This window comes from Cololabis saira, chromosome 22 (assembly GCF_033807715.1).
Source record: "Cololabis saira isolate AMF1-May2022 chromosome 22, fColSai1.1, whole genome shotgun sequence".
Lineage (NCBI taxonomy): Eukaryota > Metazoa > Chordata > Actinopteri > Beloniformes > Belonidae > Cololabis > Cololabis saira.
Genome location: NC_084608.1, coordinates 27,491,361 through 27,512,662, shown reverse-complemented (window position 1 = coordinate 27,512,662; position 21,302 = coordinate 27,491,361). Strand labels below are relative to the sequence as shown.

At 41.8% G+C, this 21,302-nt stretch overlaps 1 protein-coding gene across 2 annotated transcripts in view; it reads right to left on the bottom strand.

Annotated features, from left to right (window-relative positions):
- The window catches only part of LOC133423642 (cadherin-12-like), a 149,467-nt gene extending 130,962 nt beyond the window's left edge, over positions 1 to 18,505 (bottom strand). For both annotated transcript variants that reach the window (XM_061713906.1, XM_061713907.1), the window contains exon 1: positions 18,060 to 18,505. The gene's annotated coding sequence lies outside the window, so the exon portion shown is untranslated. The remainder of the gene's footprint in view (positions 1 to 18,059) is intronic.
- Positions 18,506 to 21,302: the final 2,797 nt, after the last annotated feature.

Sequence of the window (21,302 nt, the reverse complement as noted above, 5' to 3'; positions counted from 1 at the left end):
AAACAAATGCCCTCCGAGTCTGAAAATCAATAATCTCATCAGCTGCAAGTGTCAAACTGTTGGGACAGTTTGACACTTTGCCTCAATTTTGCCTCAATTGAGTCACAAACATTAATTGTTTACAGGTTGCATTCATTTTTTTTTCCAATTGGAAAGATATGAATAAAAAGTGTGAAGTTCTCTCACAAACCTTCTCAACGGGGCTGATCAGTAATATTCACGCGTCTGCTTGACACGAGCGTTCGCAGATGCATGCATCGGGGCTATTAAGTTGGTGCTAATGATGTTATTTTGCTCTGAAATAGTCACAATCTCAAAGCAGAAATATTCACATCAAACCCCACTGACAACATCTGAACTTTACAGCAATTCTCCAAATGTAATTTGCTTGTTAATTATATCAATCTTTGCTATAGGCTGGTGTCATCATGTCGGGGAAATGTTCCAATCCTCCTCCTCCTCGTGTTAACATCCAGCTGAGCACAGATGCCAGCTGATCCATTGTTACTTGGAATCATCTGTGCAAACCAGAGCCAGAATGAAGCGTGAAACACAAGCAGTCATTACTCTGCTACACTAACGACCAGTCGCACGTTTTTTGTTGCTTTTTCTTTGTCTGAAATGCCTAATTGATCCAATCGACACAGACTACGTAAGGCTTTTGTCTTTCTTGGGTCTGCTCTTGAATGCATCGTTGCAGGAAAAAACTCGTCGTATCACTTGAATTGATTGACTTTTTTTGTCATTCAGTTGTTTCTGAGGAATGTTTTGTATGTTGCCTATAATGCCGCCTAAAAATGTGGTGGCTATAACTTTGAGCAAAGAAGCAATTTGAAAGAATGTAAGTGTAAAAGGAGAAAAGGGAGACGGAGCTTGTTGAAGTAAATTCAGCCGAATGACTCGCTTATACTTTTAGTGCTGTCACTAAGTTCCGTACATTACAGACACAAATCAGATTTACAGTCTTATCTTGGCTTAATAGTTTATCCGCAAATATATGAACCATCTGGATGCGTTCAAGTTTTTAACCAAAGGAAAAAACATTTTAAATTATTCCAGGAGGAAAAAAAGGAACATATGGGCTTAAGGCTTTAAGGAGAATACAATTTTAGTAATAAAGCCTGGCTAATTTCTCCTTCATTGCAGTTATGTCCTTGAGATGAAAACTCCCGACAAAGCACTCTGGACCTAATTTCATTAAACGGCGTGTTTTGCCAAGTCAGTGAACCGAAAACGAGGCAGTTGAACTCCCTAGTCTCTGTCAAGTGGAAGGTGGTGGGAGTATCTCACAACCTCATACCAGGTTACTAATGCTACGGCCTCCAGTGAACCTCCACGCCTCCTCAACTTGCCGTCTCATCCGAGGCTTTATTCCTCAGTGCTGTACATTTTCTGCTCAACTGTGCTGCAAAATAAAAGTAGAAAGGGAGAGACAAAGCAAATATTTCTTTCATGGTGTTATGGGTTATTAGACACACAGTCACATTAAGCAGAGTCTCATTATCAGGGCAGAGATGAACTCAAAAATCATTAGGCTTTGAGACCGCTGATGTATCGTTATGATCATCACATTGGTTCTGTAATGGCTGTTTGTGTTTTCCATCTATTTATGTGCTAACATAATGGTCATGTTCATCACTCTGTGTATGCGTGTCCTCGCCTGCATGACTGCATAGGGCTGCAGTGAGCTGCTTTTAGAAGGAAACGTTTGCTCAAATACGGACATTTAAAAGGTTAGAAACCCAGTAGCGCGGTCTCATCGCCTCGGACTAATGGGCGATTATGCACATAGCGCACACTGGAAGTTTAATATTATAATTATCAATTTAATTAATGAAGATCAAAGGAGCGGAAACAAAAGACACTGTTTAAGATTTCGCCGTAGGCGGCCCTCGGTGACCACAGCATGTGATTTAAACGATATGCCTGATGGAATCCCATCTACCTCCCCTTCAGCAATTTACACTGCAAGCTATTGATGTTTGCAGCATTGCACTCTGGACTGCTGGGTGATATTACTCTCAGATAAGTGCCTGCAAAAAAAAAAAAAAAAGAAAAAGGTCCACTTTAACCTGCGATACCTTTTGTGCAAATGGGGGAGACAGAGACTTAAGAGGTGGCTGCTCCGTTGGATTATTCCTCTGAGACGGGTGTGATCTCATACATTTGTCACCTCTCTTGTCTTCTGTCATCTGGCCCTGATTGTAATGTCAGCCACAAATCTGCCAGAGTGCATTAGGACAGTGACGGATGATGAGCTTTCACTTATTACTATTACATATTTTTTTTAAATATGTCCGGTGTTTGGGAGACTGAATATCCCAGGAGTGGCTCATTGTCTTAAACTGAATTCAGATTTTATTAGCAAATTACCTGGTATGTGTTCTTTTTTTTCGCTAGATTGTGGTATAATGTGTCCCTTTTGGGAGTTTATCTCCGTGCACACTTTGACTGCCATTTCTCATTATTTGTATTAATTCATTTATTTTTTCAGGCTGTCAAGCTCGCATCTCAAATCAGAGATAATCTAATGGACCCTCAACCGAGCCTCACTATTAAACTGGAGTGCTCTGACCTCAAAGGCATTCAGAAAGCTACTTAAGCACCAATGTTTTTCGACACTTAATTAAAATGACTGGAGCAGTATTTCCTGAGTGTTTAATCAAAGCATTCAGGAAGGTGTGACGGAGTAGCTAACTGGTAGCCCACATTTCAGTTTCACTGCGTCTCAGGGACGTTTGGGAGGCTGAAGCAAAGTGTTCGCGATCACTTGTGAATCAGCAGTCGGCGCGCTCCATTTTCGGTGATTGGGAAATGGATTCACATTATTTGTCGATTTTTATATTTAAGGATTCTGAAGGCGACGCGACATGCTGTCACAGATCAACGTTTGTAATCAAGCAACACAGTTCAGCATTATTAGCCTTGAGCGGTGCTGGTGTAATGACTCAGTGAGGTAATATTAAAAGGTGGGCTCTTTCAGGCTCTCAAGTGACATAACTGTATTAATCAAACAGTTATCACACAAGAGGCCAAAGGGGTAGGAGATAATGAGAAAGCAATATCACAGATTAGGATTTAGTCTTTTCCTATAATGGCTCTGTCTCCTTGGGATACCGGTACGTAATAGTACAGCAGAAAAACGGGAAATGCACATTTGAAGATGCCGCAATGGGTCTTCATGACTCCATGATGGGAACAGATTTGTTTTATGCACCAAGCAGAAGAGCAAATAGCACAGCAAGTCAGTGCTTCCCTCTTCATAAATGCATCCTCTCCTTTGCCTGTGCGAGTTTGATTAGATTGTTTTTCCCTAAGCTTTACATGTCAGTGTCTGTATCTTTGTGTGCGTGTTTAATACACGTTTCAGATAATTTTACTACCAATTTTTTTTCCAAAATGAAAGTAACTCCTACAGCTAAAGTGGTTAAGGTTTATATTATGATGTATTTTTTTGTATCTTTATTTTTTTATGGCCAGCTCTGCAGCAACACTTGCTGGCCCTCAAAGTCCCACTGGGAGGAAGTCCCCCCCCACCCCGTTCTCTCTATTTGTACTTTATTCTTTCACAGGATGTATTGAAATATTGAATAGACGGAGTCTAATGCTGACAATGGCTATAAAAAGCTTATGAATAGATTCACATTCTGCATTTCATCTCCCTGACTTTATTCAGTTCCAGTTAGCAAGTGAACTTTGAAAAGCTATTGCTGTATGTTCAAACTGGGGCAGATTAATGGGAATTTCTGCAGAATGGGTAAATCCTCCCAAGAAAATATAACCATTTATAACTCTGCGTCAAGAATGCAAAATGATCCTCTAACAGTGTTTTTTTCAAACCTATCCCTGGACTGTGCGCTATAAAATATGCACATGCAAGCTATACTTGTTGCATCACTCCCACTTCAACCTTTTATCTCAGCACGGTATAAAGAATTTAAGAGATACAAATAGAATATTAACCTGTTCCTTTAACCTGTTAATGAGCCCCTCTGGATCTGCAGACGGATTATGCAGAGATCATTTAAGCCATGTTTAATCTTATTATGTACGATAGGAAATATGCTTATAACCGAGGTTTTCCCCGTCCGATCGTCGTGCTGCAAGTATGACCATCATTCCAGCTCATTAAAACAATTCCAGCATCAAGTGACCGAGTAAACATAGTGTAAAAAGGCAAGAATGCGGCAAGGCTTAGAAAACCAGGTCACTATACCAGCTTCTACATGCTACCACGAGCCTGTCAGCAGTGGAAGACTCCACAGTGGGAACACTGTCAGGATCACTATTCTGCAACCAAGATTCAGAGCCAGCAGACAAAACAACAAACAAAACACAGCCAAAACAAGTTGACTTTCGTCAGCCCCGCTCTGAATTCAGTCCTGCCCCTGGTGTTCCACCATCATATTCATGTGCAAAGCTCTATTGTCTTGTGGCAAATCAAAATCACTTTTGCCCTCTGACCGTTTCTGTTAAAGGGAGAACTTTTTAGATGCCATGGAGTCTGAAGGTTCCAGAGAGCTGTCAATCATCCAAACTGTTTTAAAATCCTTTACCACACATGCTGACATAAAATAAAAAATAAATTAGAGAATATTTTATGAAATCAATAAACAATTCCATCATCAAAATGATAACAAATAAAGGTTCAACATATCTTGCTTTGCATGTAATAAGACTAGGTAATATATAAGTGTCACCTTTTAAGTTGAATTATTGAAATAGATTAACTTTTATACCAAATTCTAGTTGAATTATTGAAATAAGTTAACTTTTATACCATATTCTAGTTGAATTATTGAAATAAGTTAACTTTTACACCATATTCTTCACCTGAAGCAATATGCTACACCTTGGCTGATGTGGACATACATAGCATAGGAGGATATTTCAGCTGCTATATGGTTGGCTGTCTGTACAGTCATGCAAGTTCAATGCTATTAAAGAACACGTTTTTTCATATAAAATAAACACATTTTTATGCAGTTTAGAAGTTTTGGCGCTTTTTTTTGGCTCCTGCGCTGCTGAAATCGGGGCGTCCTTTATTTCTATTTCTGAAAGGTGGCAACCCTAGGTGCAAAATATGCCGTGAGCATCCCAATCTGGCCGATAAAAACTGTAACTTTTATACTGACTCTACAGACTAACACGCACCATAATTTGTTAATTCATCTTTATAAGTGAATAAATATCGTTTTGCCTATAACTTATTCCTGCATCCCTCTTTTATCGATCCGGCGATATATATATATATATATATATATATATATATATATATATATATATATATATATATATATCTCCTTGTTCCTAGAAAACGTCAGTGGTGCAGGGGTTACTAATTGTGCCACAATTTACAGTTTGAAGAATGCATCTCAACCTTTATCTTTTACGTTCTGTCAAAACAAATAATCAAGCAGCATCCTCAAATAGCTGCCCTGCTGCTTCGCAGCAGCACGCGTGAAGCCGGTGATGGCGTGCGGCAGCCGTGTGTGTGCGGCAGCCGTGTGTGCGCTAGCGCTGAGTCGCTGTGGTTTGCACGTCGAGGGCATGAAATAACTGTTGACTAATAAACTAGTCAAAAAAAAATAAAGTGCCAAAATAATTGCTGGTTTCAGCTCTGTACGTGTCATTTTCAAGATGGAATCTCAAAAATAGGTCTCATTAAGGAAAGGTTAGACACTGAAACGATGGATGATGACAAAAACACTCTGATGTTGTTCATGTGAAATAGAACTCTAAACAAGTCCTGAAAATATAATTTGTCCATCAGTGCAAAGCCAGCAGCTTAACTTTGTTAGCTCAAACGTCTGACTCGTCCGTGTTTGGGGGCCGACGACCTCCTGGGTAATATGGTGTCTTTCACAAGGACACTGGCCCCTGATGTGGCGTCTGTGGAGCGCGCTTGCTCCAGTGCATCCCACAGATGTTCAATCGGATTGGGATCTTGGGAGTTTGGAAGCTGGGTCAGTGCCTCGGGCTCTTCATCTCCAAGCAGATTCTGCGCTGTGGTGGGCAGCGTTATTCTCCTTGAAGAGGCTGTTGCTGCCAGAGCACTTTTGTCCATGGGCAGGAGCTTTGTGCGCCTGGTCCAAATCAATTTTCCCCTGCCACAGTAGCACCAACATGGAAGGACTCACCCAGAGCTTTGAAATGTAAGGAGATGATTAATGTTATTCCTCTCTTGCTGGTGGTTTGAATGTTGCGACTGATGTACAATGTAAATTGTGGTATGTTTTTAATGCTTGGAACTTCTTAAATTACTAGAAAATAAATCGCATCTAACGGTGCCAGATCCATCTCTGTGACAGTCGGCTGCTTAATTACTATAATGCATCTACCCACAGGTTTCTTTAACACAGGGGGGAAAAAACCAGGTTTGATGAGCAGCGAATGTGAGGCCTCATCTGTCTCATGTAGAGACTCCACGCTGCACCTTTTTTCCAGCAGCTTTAACCATCAAATCGTGATTTCCCCAGAGCAACTGTTAATTATGTAATTCATGTTCACATGACAAGATAACGGATCATCCATGCATTTCCTGAACGGGTCTGATGTAGCCGTTATTTGTCGTTTTTATTCTCATTTTACATCGTTATCATGCAAACCATGCAGCCACATAATCACCACTCAGCCAAAAACATCTGCAGAACGTTTTAATTATATTTCTTTGACGTAAAAGATAAAGAGGAGTTCTGCAGGAGTGAAATAAAGCATTAAGTCCATATAATCCTGTTGTACTTGGAACCCTGAGTGATTGTACCGGATAACATTTAGCTGTAGTAAGTCTTTTTTTTTTCTAGCCCTCTCCGCCCCGCAGAGCTTTAAAAGCCTTTCATAAACTGAAACCTAACTGTATCAAATGACTTTTATCAAAAACGAACCTTAGGAAAATGTTTTATTTCTTCATCCTTTTTAAACGTCTGAAATAATGCAGCCGCCCACCAACCCACTTTGGAGGTCTTGATGACCAGTTTGAAAAATCACTGCCCTGTCACAGAGACTGTTCTACTGGTGTAAGATTTATTGCTTTAGCTGTCAGGAAAGCCACAGGTCTCAAATGTGCAATGTTCCAAATAAAGGCAGGAAAGAAGACAACAATAGAGGAAAGAAAAAAAATGAACAGCAGAACTAATTATGCACTTGGACTGGCTTTCACCAGCTGTTTTGGTGCAGCGTGAAGCAAAACTTCCTGTAACTCCACATGCAAAATATATTTCTAGCTCAGTCTCTCATATTCTGGGCTCAGGTGATGAGTCAAATTTCAGAAACTGAACTACAAAAAATATTGCTGCCAGGAATTTTTCAAATGTTTTTCATTCTTTCAGTTCTGATACCCGTGCAGGAGAGCAGAAATGTTACATATTTCCCCTTCATTATCTTTGTGCATTGAAAATGTTCAGCCTACTTTTTTTTAGTATCAGAGTAGGTATGTTACAGATGTTTCAGAGGTTATTCCCTTAGGGCTTATTCTCACTTTTAGAGATTTTAAAGGTTCCAAAATTTTGTGAAAGACTGTGTTAAAAACCTTCTGCACCAAAGACATATTAGTATTTGTGCTTGCATGTTTCTGTGTAAATGATTACCGTATTTTCTGGACTATAAGCCGCTACTTTTTCCATAGGTTTTCAACCGTGCAGCTTATACAAAGGTTTCTATTCTGTGGATTTTTCGCTCTAACTGGAATTAGAATCAAAACTAAGACAAAATAAATGCAAAGAAGAATACGCTACTTCTTCTTTAGCAGATAGAAGTAGAAGCAGATTTCAAACAGATAAACAGATAAATAAATACCGGTTATTTTCTCTTGGTTCTGTCCCGTTTTAATCAGCAAAGTTGCTGCCGTGTTAAAAGACACTGTTAGGAAAGGATCTATTTAGGTACAAACATCATGTACATCATTTACAGTTCTAAATCCTTCTGTACATGTAGTAAATATCTAATCTAACAACAGAAATATCTGCGGCTAAATATCTTTTCTTTTTTTTTTTAAATAGAGCGGATGCGGCTTATATGCAGGTGCAGCTTATAGTCCAGAAAATATGGTAGTTTATCAGACTGAAAGGGGACCAGAACCTTTGAGATGTCCAATTTCAGTCAAATCACACTCCAAACTGACTTTTTGTACAAGTATAGTGTGGATACCGCCATATTTGTTTCCTTTTGCAATCTCATTGTCTCGCTGGCAGCTGGAAAGCACCAACATGAGTACTTCAGTTGATTGAAAATGTGGCAAAAAAAACAAACTCAAGTTTCTTTAAAAACTGGAGATTATTGACAATAAAACTCATGAGGATCATGGTGCCTTGTACGAGAATGGCTATACAAGAGTTCCCTTTGTTTTGTTTTCCATGCAAATCCTAATAGTCTGAATAATAATCATTTTCATGTTGACCGACAAATATGATTTCAAATATGTTCTTAATCATTTAACAAAATAACTGTTTTTGGTAGGTTAATTGATTAGCATAAGCCATAAACCATGTATTTATAAAAAAACAAAACAACAAAGTTAAAAATAGCCTAACATAAACTTTTTTTTTCCAAAGTTAAATTGCCCACCAAAACATAACTGGAGTGATTTATGACTCTTAATAACAAAGCAGATGTGTCAGTCCGCTGGATTGAGTTGACAATAAGAAACGGGGCTGCTGGAGACCTTTCTTGCAGCGGGGTGACCGAACACATTATTGTTTATCTTGTACTCAATGAAATCAACGGACCCTTGCTGATCGGGAAAACTCAGCCGGCTGGGTCACCACTGTCACATTTGGAGCCTCAAGCCTTTGCAGCATTGTTTTCAATTTCGCTTTGCTCAGATGAAGAAGAGTAAAGAACCCAGGAGAGTTCCATAATATATAAAGCTGCTTCCTCGACTTGGGGCATTAATAACTAGAACATTAATGACACTTCCATTAAGACCAATGCATCCAATGGTAAATGGTTTGCACTTAACTAGTACCGTTTTAGCCTCATCCAGGTTAAACAAGGGACTTGAATGTCTTCTTCATTTGTATAAGCAGATCTACACTACAGTGCTACGATTATTTAATCACTGATGTTTTTAATCATCCCTCAATCAGCACATTGGAGGGCAACGTGATCATTGGGGCATAGAACCCCACATTTCATTTGTGTTCTAGTCCCGACACCTGACGAAGTTAGGGAATATATTCCCCGTATGAATGCTTCCCCGAGACCTGTCACATGCCCCCATGGACGGAGTCGCAATATGTAAAGAAACACTTGATTATTTGGTGTGAATGTCGGCGTTTTCCCGCTATCATGCTCAAAGTGTTTATATTGGCAATAAACCAGGTTTTCTGCAGGCAAATATAGTTTATCATTTCAGCAGAACACCTTCATGCTTTAGTGACAATGTTTTCTGGAGTTTTGGGAATAATTACAGTACAAATGACCAAATGGGAAGTAAGCTAAAAAGAAAAAAAGGGCAGTGTATTGTGAAGACATGTTGTCTACCCACAGAGCCGCAGTTGCTCCAAGGTGGTAACGTGTGCAGTCTGAGAGTCTGCTGTGGCAAGGGAGCAGCAATGTGACCCACAATAGTGCCAAAAATAGAAATGAGTGTTGATGGATATTAAGGATAAAATGTTCATTGGTATTAATATGTTCATATTTCCATACAGTGATAGATTCTAAAGGTCCATAATTACCTTAAATTAATTCAACTTTAAGCCAAAGCATTAAGGATCTGAGATTATCTCTCTATTGATTTATCAAAAACTGACTTCATGTAGCTTGCTCCCGTTTTAGGGGTCGCCACAGCAGATCATCGTGTTCCCCGTATTGATTTGGCATAGGTTTTAGATCAGATGTCCTTCCCGACACAACCCTCGTTTCATCCAGGCGTTGAACCAGCACTATCAGAACACAACCCCTTCATGATTGGGGGGGTAATGTGAGCTTCAGGGTCCTGCCCAAAGACACTTGGACATGTTTTGAGCATTGATCCAAGCTATTTTTCAGTCCAATTATACATATTTTTGCAGAACATGATGTGCTGGGGGAATCTCTGCAGTGGACTGGTGGGTAGCACCATTAAACCAACCAGTTCAGGTTCAGTTCAACAGCTCGGTGCCGCTGCTACCGTTTTATCTGTCTCCCCCACCAGCCAGCACTTCTGCTTGTCATATATTCTCAAACACTTTCTTGTTTTGTTTTGTTTTAAGCAAAGTAGAGCTGTATTTCTAGCCTCCGAAGCAGGTCTGCCTCCTTGCAAAGTGCTTTTAATATGCATCACCTTGATGCCTGCGTCGACATCATCTTTGATTTATCCCGGTGCTATCAAGTATGTCTCGTCTTTCAACATTAGATGCCCTCATCCAGACAGCCAGCTGGAGATGATCAAGCCTGGACCCGCGTCCGTGTGGCACTACGCCACCCGCAGCTCTCCTCTCCTGACCCGCAGCTACTTTGAAGCCACTCATGCGGCCTCGGTGGCCGACTTAAAAGCACCTTTCGCCTACCGCCAGCCCTGGTGATGGCCAACACTTTATTGCCTGAAATGCAGTGAACCAAAAGCGTAACTACTGTTTTCATTTCCTTTGATGTTGATTTATTATTAAAAAACATGCACAACCCCAAGCACATCATTACATTTTCAATTAGTGATTTAACAGTCACTAGTTGACAGACTTGACTGCAATTGTTATAACTTGTATATAAAGACAAGTGTAAACTAATTAAAAATCATTCAAGACACACACAGGCTTTTTTTCCTCTCTTTCTCTCTTGGTAATTAGTTTACCAAGAGTTTTTTGAGGCTTTTATCTGCCTCCAACATGAAATCAACAGTTAAATAGGGGACTCAGGACTTGCAGTCTTTTATCACAGTCAACCACGAAGCATTCAACTCTGTGTGGCCTCTATTTACAGCTAAAGACAATACATTAACCCTCTGAATCTTCATCCCTCTTTCCCCCTGGCGCTCGCACACCCCCCCCCTCACATACACTGTGCCCTATTTATCACAAGTGCTGCACGCACTGAAGAAAGTGTGATCATGCTGACCTTGAGGAAGCCTCGCTCATAAGAAGAGTCACCTAAGCCAAGATTTAGGGTCTGTCAGGATGATTTCTTATTCTATTTATTGGAAGAAGTGCAACGCTTTATCACTCCCCAGGTTCATGGTTTATATAAGGCATAAGGGCCAAACCGCTTTCAAATGGTGAGCTGTTAAGTCAAAAACCCTGTACACAAAAAAAAGATGTCCTTAAGAGTCACAGTGATTTAGGTGCCGTCGGAGTGAATGGGTAATTTTATGTTAGACCGGCACTCTTCTGAATTGAAAACTAAGAAATGGTCAACAACGTCCCCTATCTCCTCTGTGACATTTTCCACAAAGGCATTCGTCTGAAGATAAGCATGAATGAACACACGAGGAAGTATTTCTTTGTTCTATCGCTCTCATTTAAGAGCGCATTTAAGAGTTGGATTGTCTTGTTCCAACAGAACTTTTTGATTGGACTTTGCGAGATAAAATTTATGGGAGTGTTTGTATAGGATTGCTATAATTTATGCAAATGGGATTCTATTTTTTCATTTCTTACTACAAAGGCTCATTTTATCCTCATTGTATTAGCCAAAGAGTCGCACAAATTTAAGTGAAGCGTGGGCGCAGTTTACTTGCTGCCTCGTTTTTCTTCTATTAATAATTTTTTTGGAGCTATTATGTAAAGGTTGTGTTTTTAACCATGTCTTTTGTTAATGGTAGAATGATGAAAAGTTAATTATATGTTGTGGAGAGGCACTCTTCATCGTAAATGAAATGGTCCTGATGATTATTGCTCACATCATTAACATCTCTCCTTGCTGCCTGCAGCCAAAGAAAATTTGATGGGAATAGTCTCTTGAAAGACGTCCGGTAGCCAGTGGTGGACAGTAACGGAGTAAATGTACTTGAGTACTGTACTTAAGTACATATCCAGAGGATTTGTACTTTACTTGAGTATTAGATTTCTTTGGTACTTATTACTCTTACTTGAATACATTTCCAAGACAAATATTTTTACTTTTACTGGAGTAAATTTCTAGGAAGGCTGAAAAGTACTCGTTACTTTCAGGTCTGCTCTTTTTTCTTCTTCTCTAAAATCCTATTGGACACAAGCTGTTTTTGTGAAAAGGAGGAGACCTATCACAGTTCACGCTCTCCACTGGGATGTACGTAAAGCGGAAATACGTCAAGCCTCCTCAAAACGATACCGCCAAAGTAGCCTGCGTTTGTCAAGACAGAGCCGCAACAATGGCTACGCCTGCGTCAGGAGAAGAAAGACAATCCGCTGAGTCGTCTGAGTCTGATAATGAGCCGGACTCGGAGCAGGGACTTTCACAAAATCCTTGGCCGTATCTTAACTCGATGTTTGGGTTCGACCGAGTAAAAAACGAGGGCACAGACAAACCACAGACATTTATTTTCAAATGTTTATTGTGTCTGCGGAAGCAGAACTACCTCTCTGCTTTCAACAACTCAACATTGAATTCTCAGAAACAAGAGTTAAAAGATCCTTAAATTAATTTAGAAAAAATATAGTAATTTACTGATGTGGAAAATAAGAAATTTACTCTTACTCTTACTCTTACTCTTACTTAAAGTAAATTTAAAAGCATTTACTTTTGGATACTTAAGTACCTTTAAAAGCAAGTACTTTTCTACTCTTACTCGAGTAATATTTTGACTGAGCTACTTTTACTTGTAACGGAGTAAATGTTGACCGGTAGTATTTGTACTCTTACTCAAGTACTGGGGTCGAGTACTCTGTCCACCTCTGCCGGTAGCAGACTTATGACAAAGTCTGCTGTCACACAAGGAAGCCACCATTACATCGACAGCAGGTCACAAGACTTGCACTGTAATATAGACTCAAAGCATGACAATCATGTAAATGTTCAAACTAATATGTCACATCCAGCTGAGTTCTGCAGTTATCTCCAGTGTTGGATTCCTGCTGCTGATCTATCCCACTAAGTCGAACAGGAGCCTCATAATCTGCCGACACGATGATAGAATAGCACACCGCAGCAGCAACCTCCAATTGTACATATTTAAAATAAAACTCCAGCATCAAATAAGCCATTCTCCGCACACACACACGCACGGGATTACAAGTGGGATATTGTAAATCATATTCTGTGCAGAAAGTGTGTTCGTGCGCTTGGTGTCCTGTCAGTTCGCCGGCACACCGTCAGCCGTTCAGCAGGGTTTTCCTTCGCCGTCATAAATCTTCATTGAGTATTCACCAAACAATCCAGGACCGATAATACGTGAATCTATTGTGAGATACTGTGACGGGATTGTCGAACAGATGGGAAATAGAGTAAAACATTCACGCTGTACTGCATTAATACTAGTCTGCATGCCAGGGAGGGCATCCTGCTCGAGTGTGTTAGGCAAAAAGGGAAATGTTATGCTGTATGAAACGTACTTCACAGGAAACTGCCGTCTACAGCAAAGGGAAATTGTCATTTAAGGACCGCCTCTTCTTTTAAGGGAGTTAAGATGATTCCTGACATGGCTGAAAAAAAGGGAAAATGTTATGACGCGTATATTAGATGATAGAATTAATTGCGGAGGCTTTTTGAAAACAGGAAGAGGCAAATAGTGCTGGAAACCTGCATAACCAGAGAGCAGGAAACCACTGCTTTTTCATCCGGGACCCATGACTGTGTATTTATAGCAGCAATAAGATGTGACCATATGGCGTTATCTTAACCCTCAGGTTAGCAGGTAATCGCCACTGTTACAGTAAGGTCCAGGATTAAAGCCCCCTCATCCTCAAACACAAATCGGGACTTTGTAAAAAGAGTAATATTAAAAGACACTTTGAACAGAGTTTCTCAACCAACACCATTTACTGAGTTTGGAGTGTTAAATATGAGCAGAATTAATGAAGTTGTTGATATTCATTTCAAAGAAGAACTCTACAAAGGATTTGGACTGTTTGAGGCTCAATAATCATTAAGAAAAATACATGTGAGATTAACTGATAATGTAAAGGAGTAATTGCAGCTTTCCTGTCAAAGCTCCAGAAATGAAACCGATGCTCAGTGGTCGTCCCCCCCCCCCCCCCCCCGAAGGATTCAGTGAAGAACTGCTGCTGTACAAATGTATTGAAGTTTTGAATTCCCCAGCTCAGATGAGGGAAAAAATGTATCGACCCAGTAAAGCTAGACTGAAAAAGCCAACACTAATGGCCGTGATGTCATCTGCGAGATTTAATCAGTCCGGCAGAATGGAGTATTCCATATTTGTTTTTACTTTGCGCTCTCCTGCAGCGCTCCTCAGCCCCTGTAATGAAAAGCCCCCGAGCACCCTCTCTAGAAATCATTACAATCTCCCTTTACCTCTAGGGTCAGTAAACTAATAGTCACTCACCTGTGTGACAGGAAATCTTTCCCAAGTTGCCATTGGGTACCGCTGAGGTTGTGTTTAAAGTTATTGAGTCGAGTCCAGCCAGTGATGACTGTTTATTGTTGGGATGGTACCATATGATTAATCGAGGCTCGGATCGAAAGTATTTCATCACGAATGCAAAGGATGGCGATTACGCTTCCAGCATCCTAATTGGCTGGGTTTTTCTGTTCTGCTTTGTTTTTCCCGAAAGCGGCGACTAGTTTGTGAAAGCTTGTGTGTCCAGTGATCTTCAAATGTAGCCACACAACAGAGAGAACGTAAATAAGCAGCGGTTTTAGATGCACTGGCAAAGAAACATCCTTCATCCTCCACTTCTATCCGCGCCTCTAGTGATTTTTACAATGGAATCTCTCCCTGCATGCTGATGGCGTGGGATCTGTGTTGATGGCACTAATGTAATCAATGGCCACAAACCCAGGAGTGTCTGGGATCTTTTGAGGCTTTGTCCTGAAGGAGCTGTGTGTCTTTGGATCAAACAAAGAGAAGACAATGAACTGTCTTGGCTTCCTTGAAATATCTTCAAAAGGACAGCATTGTCAAATGACATGCATTCAAGCTGATTTGAAGGAAAATGGATAAATATAAACAAGAGGCTTAATTACATCAAATATGTGTTCTTTTTGGCGATGGTAAGCGGAGGCTCAGTACGGCTCAGATATGAGTAATAATCAGCGCTCCAGCGCTGCACAGGGGCATCTCCGAGGACCTGCCTCACCTGTAATCTCACTCAGAACTCCTCACAGTCCTCACTGCTTTCTTTCTTTCCATCGGGCAGCACAGCTGTCTGTATCCTCCACACAACGGCAGCACCAGGTAACCGCATCCTTCCTACTTCTATTTTCACCACCGCTGCCTCAGACAACAAACGTATACCACAGGGGAACGTTGGATTCGTTTGTTTTCCAGAAAAAGCTGCAGAAAATGTCAGCTTTTTACCCTCTGCAGGGTATTTCTACCGCGGAGCAGAAGAAAACGCCACATCTGAGAACTGACAAGACAAGCAGAGACAAATTCAAATAAATAATTGCTAAGTGGAGTGGAGAGGAGTTGCCCATCATTCAGACAAGAAGTGTGTGTGCAATATCTCCACGAGATTGAGAGTCATCCATCACGGCGAGACTTTAATTTGAGATGTTTAGGAGTGTTGCTGCTGATAGCCAGGGGTGAAGCCCGGTCTTAGGGGCCTACAAGTCTGAACTGAGCGTGTCTCGCTGCGGGAGAAATTGCCGCCTGACACAAAGCCCTTTATGCAGACACAATAGTTTCATCCGAGATTGTCTGGGCGACCACAGACGGAATGGTTGTGTGATTAGCATTCACGTGCTCCAATGTGGAAGTGGGCGTCTGACAGCTTATTGCATCTTCTGCTGCTACAGTAATGCACGCAGGCAGACGCACACGGAGATGCGCATAAACACATACAGACACACCTCATTTAGACCGGAGTGATGTCAAAAGGAGTCCATTGAGCGGAGGCGGAGAGAGATTGAGAGCCCAAGGTAAAGAGTCTGGAGACTTCAAATAATCTCAAGTATTGATTCCATTTAAGCCCCAAGGCTGTTGATGGACACTTGCTTATAGATGCAGTGATAGGTGGCATATCCGAGTGACTGATCGCTGTAGTTCTGCCTACGGGAAGAGCTGCTGAATACCTATAAATAACAGCTCTCTCTAATCAAACAGAGCAGCACATCTGACGATGTGATGACAGCTTAGTCGACGTACAGTGTAATTTACCACAGAGCACTTAGTCTTAACATTCAAATTACATGGACACGGTGCAGAGAGAGGCTTCATATCACCTAGCTCTGGTCCTGCTGTGGCTACCTGTTGGCCCCCGATGACGAGAGAGGCCGTGATTTTTGCTTTTGTCTCCTTTTAATGTGAAAAACATAAGAGTTTAAAAAACTGATGTACAAATATATATAATATGCAATGTGGTAGTATCCTGCATTCTGTCCTTTCACACGGCAGTCGCCTGTCAAGGGCAGATCTGAACATGTGCAACAAGAGTTTCAAAAGAAAAAAATAATAATCCAGCGTGTGAAATGATACGAATCACGTGTGAGAAGTCTGCGGGTTATCTGGTCAGAACACGTCGTGCTTCCCGTCGTCAGATCTCGGGAAGCATCACCGTGCACGCACCTGACTCGGGGAGAGGACTTGTTGTGACTTAATGACCGCGAGGATATTGCGTGTCTCTGTATTTATCCCCTTTACTGCAGTTATCTGTACCTGAGTGGTCGGCGGCCGCATGTCCTGAATGCTCATTTCCTACACAGTAGCGTCTGTGTGCTCAAAGGGTCCGACTCCTCTTTTCCTGTGGAAGTGGACTCCTTGGAGCGTAATTTGATTATTTCCAAGCAGGTGTTTTCAGCCGAATGCTGATAAGAGGAGTTGCTTCCTCTGACAGTCAAATGAGTTCTATTCGATATGCTCAAGAAGTGGAAGGCGAAGGCTGTAAAAAAACATAAAATCTAATCTTTAAGTGTTTGAAAAGCTGTTCTAGTGCGATCTTCATTATTCCTTATCCAATTTTAATGATGCACACGATTTCGACAGTCCAAACAGTGGATTAAGTTCATCCCAGTCCGTGTGCATGCCGTTTGTTTGCACGAGAGATGTGTATCTAACGTAATTACAACGCGCAATGAGATTACCGAGGCAACAATGAAAAATATAAGTGAAGTACAGACGCAGCCAGCTTTGATTGATGGTACTTTTTTTTCTTTTTTTATGTCTGTGTCATGTTTCCTATCTGGCTCATCCGAATGAGCATCTGCTCCTGCGCGACAGGAGGACGGTTGTTCCTGTGATCCCTCGCTCCTCAGCAAATCAGATTCAGTCAAACCTTTTTTGATATCCTCTCAGATTGTTCTCTAATCCCTTCCCACAGCAATCCCTCACCCTCCCACAATATTGCTGATATACAGTGTGTGCAAACAAAAGGAATCGTGTCGTTCCTGCGATTGAGCCGTCAGACCTCTTGCACCCTCACTCTCAACATTTTTAGTCGCTCCGTGCTTGGCAAACACATGTGACGAATCTCTTACATTTTAAATCAGCTGCTTGAGATTCCCCCGTTCGGGTGACTGTTCATTTGTATGAGTCATGACAGGATCTTCATAATTGTAGAAAACATTCTCCCTGATAAAAGCACAGCTCGGTTCAACTTTCCAGAGTGTTTTGACACATCATTACATGTTAATGAGTGTTATGCAAAATTACCTCCCACTTACAAATGGTTTCATGTTCAGTTTTTAACTGAAACGTCTTTTGAGGCTTTCTCAGTTATTATTTTTACTCTTAAAGCTGCGAGAGATCCCAGACGAGGGACACAACTGCCAAAAAAAGTCTGCAGCACTCTCGCTTTAACTGCATTACAACACCGACAAGGGCACAAGTGATCCATATTTGTCCACATCACACTTAACTAGCTGTTGGAAGCAATCGTCTCAGCCTCGTTTGCCAGGGACATAATTGCAATCACTTAATTAAATGAGCCACCTTTTCTCTGGTAGCTGACATGTTTATCAACTATGGAAACTGAGTGCTAATCAAACTGTGGGACATCAGTTTAATTTGAAGCATGCAAACCACAAAGAGGACAAGGAGTGAATGCACTTACCTTTAGTGGGAACTTTAGAGCAGAGAAGAAGCCAGTTTAGTCCAAATTTTCACTGAATCAAACTGTCCTCCACCTTTTTCGTGCAAGAGCGGGCTCTTTCCCTTCACTCCTCTTAATTCCTTCTCTCACCCTGCTTCAGTCCTTGTTGTTTTCCAGTCATTTTCCTGCTCTCTTTGCACACTTGGAGCACGCGCCGGAGCATAACAGATGCTGGAGAGCGCCAGGTACGGACGCGGCGGCTCTGCCGTAGCTGGAGAACGTGCAGGAGCTCGTACCAAAGTGGAGTGTGTGTCCGTGCGGGTGCAGAGCGGCGACTGTGGCGGCGGGGGTTACCGAGCGATTGAGCGAGCAGCGGAGTGTGTGTGCATGCATCAGAGAGTGGGCGAGGAGGAGAGTGTGTGAAGAAGAGAGAGGGAAAATGTGAGAGGGTCTGTGAGCGCTTGCGGCTCTGGGACGAGAGAGAGCTGTGATTGCACCGGTGCGGGGCAGGAGAGCGACACCCCCCCCCACCCTTCCTTAACCCCCCTACCTCCCCCTGAGGATCTTCATCATCAAGCAGATTAGAGTCAACCAACACCCCACCCCCATAAACCCCAAAGCCTGACACGCACACACCAGCGGGTGCTGAGCACCGTGGTCCCAGGGGACAATCTAATTAGGGAGACAATCGGAGATGCGTCGTTTGTCCTCATCTCACCCCGGCGCTGACCCTTTAAAAAACCACCTGGGGTGTTGTTTCCCATCTTTAAAGTTCAAAATGCTGAATGCTCAGACACGCTTTTTGGAAACTGCAGTGTCTCAGATGAGCGTGATATGTCTGTGTACCTCGGGGCAGGTGTCAGAGTCGAAGTGTTGGGAATCTGCCACCGACATTCTGAGTTTGATATGTTGTCAAAGATGAGCACGAGAAGGAGCTGCCGAGCTCGGCCACGTTGACTGTGTCAGGGATGTCCTTCCGCAGCGTTTGAGATGGATTCACAAACGTGAGGGTGCAGAAGTTTCTGTCTTTATTTCGTGAAGGGCTGAGTGGTTGTGACATTGATTTGTGGGAGCTGGAACACCATCTTCAGGTTGATGATGATGATGTTTGTCAAACCTGCGTTAGCTGTAGCTCAACGGCTGCATTTGGTCAGGAACACGTGTCTGTCATGATCCACTTGTGTCCGTTTTCCAGCAGACAAACACCGAGGAGTTCCTCCAGGAGTGTCCTGCTTCTCCCCCTTAATATTTCATTTACCTGAAACATTTCATGTCTGTTCCCGTTTGACGTAGTTCTTCTATATCAGGGGTCGGAAACCCGCATGCAGCTCTAGAGATGCATGCGGCTCTTTAGCGCCGCCCTTGTGGCTCCCTGGAGCTTTTTCAAAAATGTTTTTTTTCTTCTTTTTTTCTTTTTTTTCTTTCTTTTTTTCTTTCTTTTTTTTCTTTTTTTCTCTTTTTTTTCTTCCTTTTTCCTTTTTTAATCTCGACATTTCGACTTTTTTCTCGACATTTCGACTTTTTTCTCGACATTTCGACTTTTTTCTTGACATTTCGACTTTTTTCTCAACATTTCGACTTTTTTCTCGAGATTGTACTTCAACATTAATCTCGACATTTCGACTTTTTTCTCGACATTTCAACTTTTTCTCTGGACATTTTTCGACTTTTTTCTCAACATTTCGACTTTTTTCTCGACATTTAGCCTTTTGCCATTTGCCTTCATTCTAAGGCTTATACAAGACTTTTCATTTTTTTTGGCTCCAGACATATTTGTTTTTTGTGTTTTTGGTCCAATATGACTCTTTCAACATTTTGGGTTGCCGACCCCTGGTCTATATAATCCAGTTTAAATACAGGTGACAATCGGACTTTATGTATCCAAGTGTTTCTAGAAAGACATGCTGTAACCTAAGTGTTGTGGATGAGTGTGTCGCTGGCGTTGGCTAGAGATGATTGGTTAACAGTATCTGTGCTAGGCTGCTCACTCCGGTGCCTTCAGCCACTTCACAGTCTGAGGCTAAAACAAGCATTTTTAATGGAGCGACTTGACCAGGGGGATGATGCTGAAGCCCATTCACAACTGTCATGAATTGTGGGGTGGTGCCTGCTGAAATGTGGTTCCTCTTCTGGACGGCTCTACTGTCCCCTCGAGAGGGAGAGAAGTTTGACCATGTGTGAGGTCTGGAGACCAGTCATTTTTACTCCACATTGAGCTTAGGCTGGTGCTTCTCGAAAGCGGGATGTTGTTTGTTTTGTTTGTTTTCCGACACATCCAGGCAGGTGGAGTCTCCAGGGCAGACTCAGGACACGCTGGGGAGGCTATAACTCCCAGCTGGCCAAAGAAAGCCTTGATATCCTCCTGGAGAGCTGGAAAAGGTCACCAGAGAGACCTCCCTCTCTCCTCCAGCTCTGGGCATGGATGAATGGATGGGGGGATCTCCAAGAGCAACACATTCAGACTTCTTCTGATGATGCCGTGATCCAAGTCAACTCTAGAGTCGGCCAAATAATCAAAATACAATCCTGCCATTTGATGGTTTGGCCTAAGAAATGGATAAGTATAATAGATACCATAGTTGCAATGCTGGAGGTATTTCATCAGCTACAGCTACCTCCTGGAAAGCTCATCCCTGGGTAATTTATTTCCCTAGACATAACAGGCACACTGTAGCACAATTGAATGTTTTCTCCATGTGTTGGCAGCATAAAATGACAGTTTTATGCAATTTCTTTGATTGGCCACTGTTGCACAACTTATGTCCCCCCCATCTTTTTAAATGCATACCCACGAGCAAAGCCTGTGGCAGATAAACACAGTCCATGGCTTCTTTTGGGTGCTGATATTATTTTGTCTTTAATGAGGTGCCACAGGGCACTCAATTTACACAGCACACATAGTAAAGAGGAAAACAAACCCACTTTAGTTTCTGCTCATCTTAAATTACAGGGCAAGACTTTGCAAAGTAATCTCAGTAACAAGTCCAATCTGTTTTTGAAAACATGTATTTGTGGGAGTTTTTACATGAGAATACTGTAGGTTGCTGGGTCTTGCTTTTCCTTTTGAATAGCCCCAAGGTATGAATTTAATTTGACCGTTATTTACACTTTTTCTGTGTATTGATACTGCTTAAAATGGTCAGTGTAAAAGTCGGCATAGAAATAATCCCAAAACACATCTGCACGATGATCCGCTGAGTAAGCTGTGTAATCTCAGCGCGCTGTGGCCAGAGCTCAAGCCCTCATTGTCTGGGGGAGAGGTAG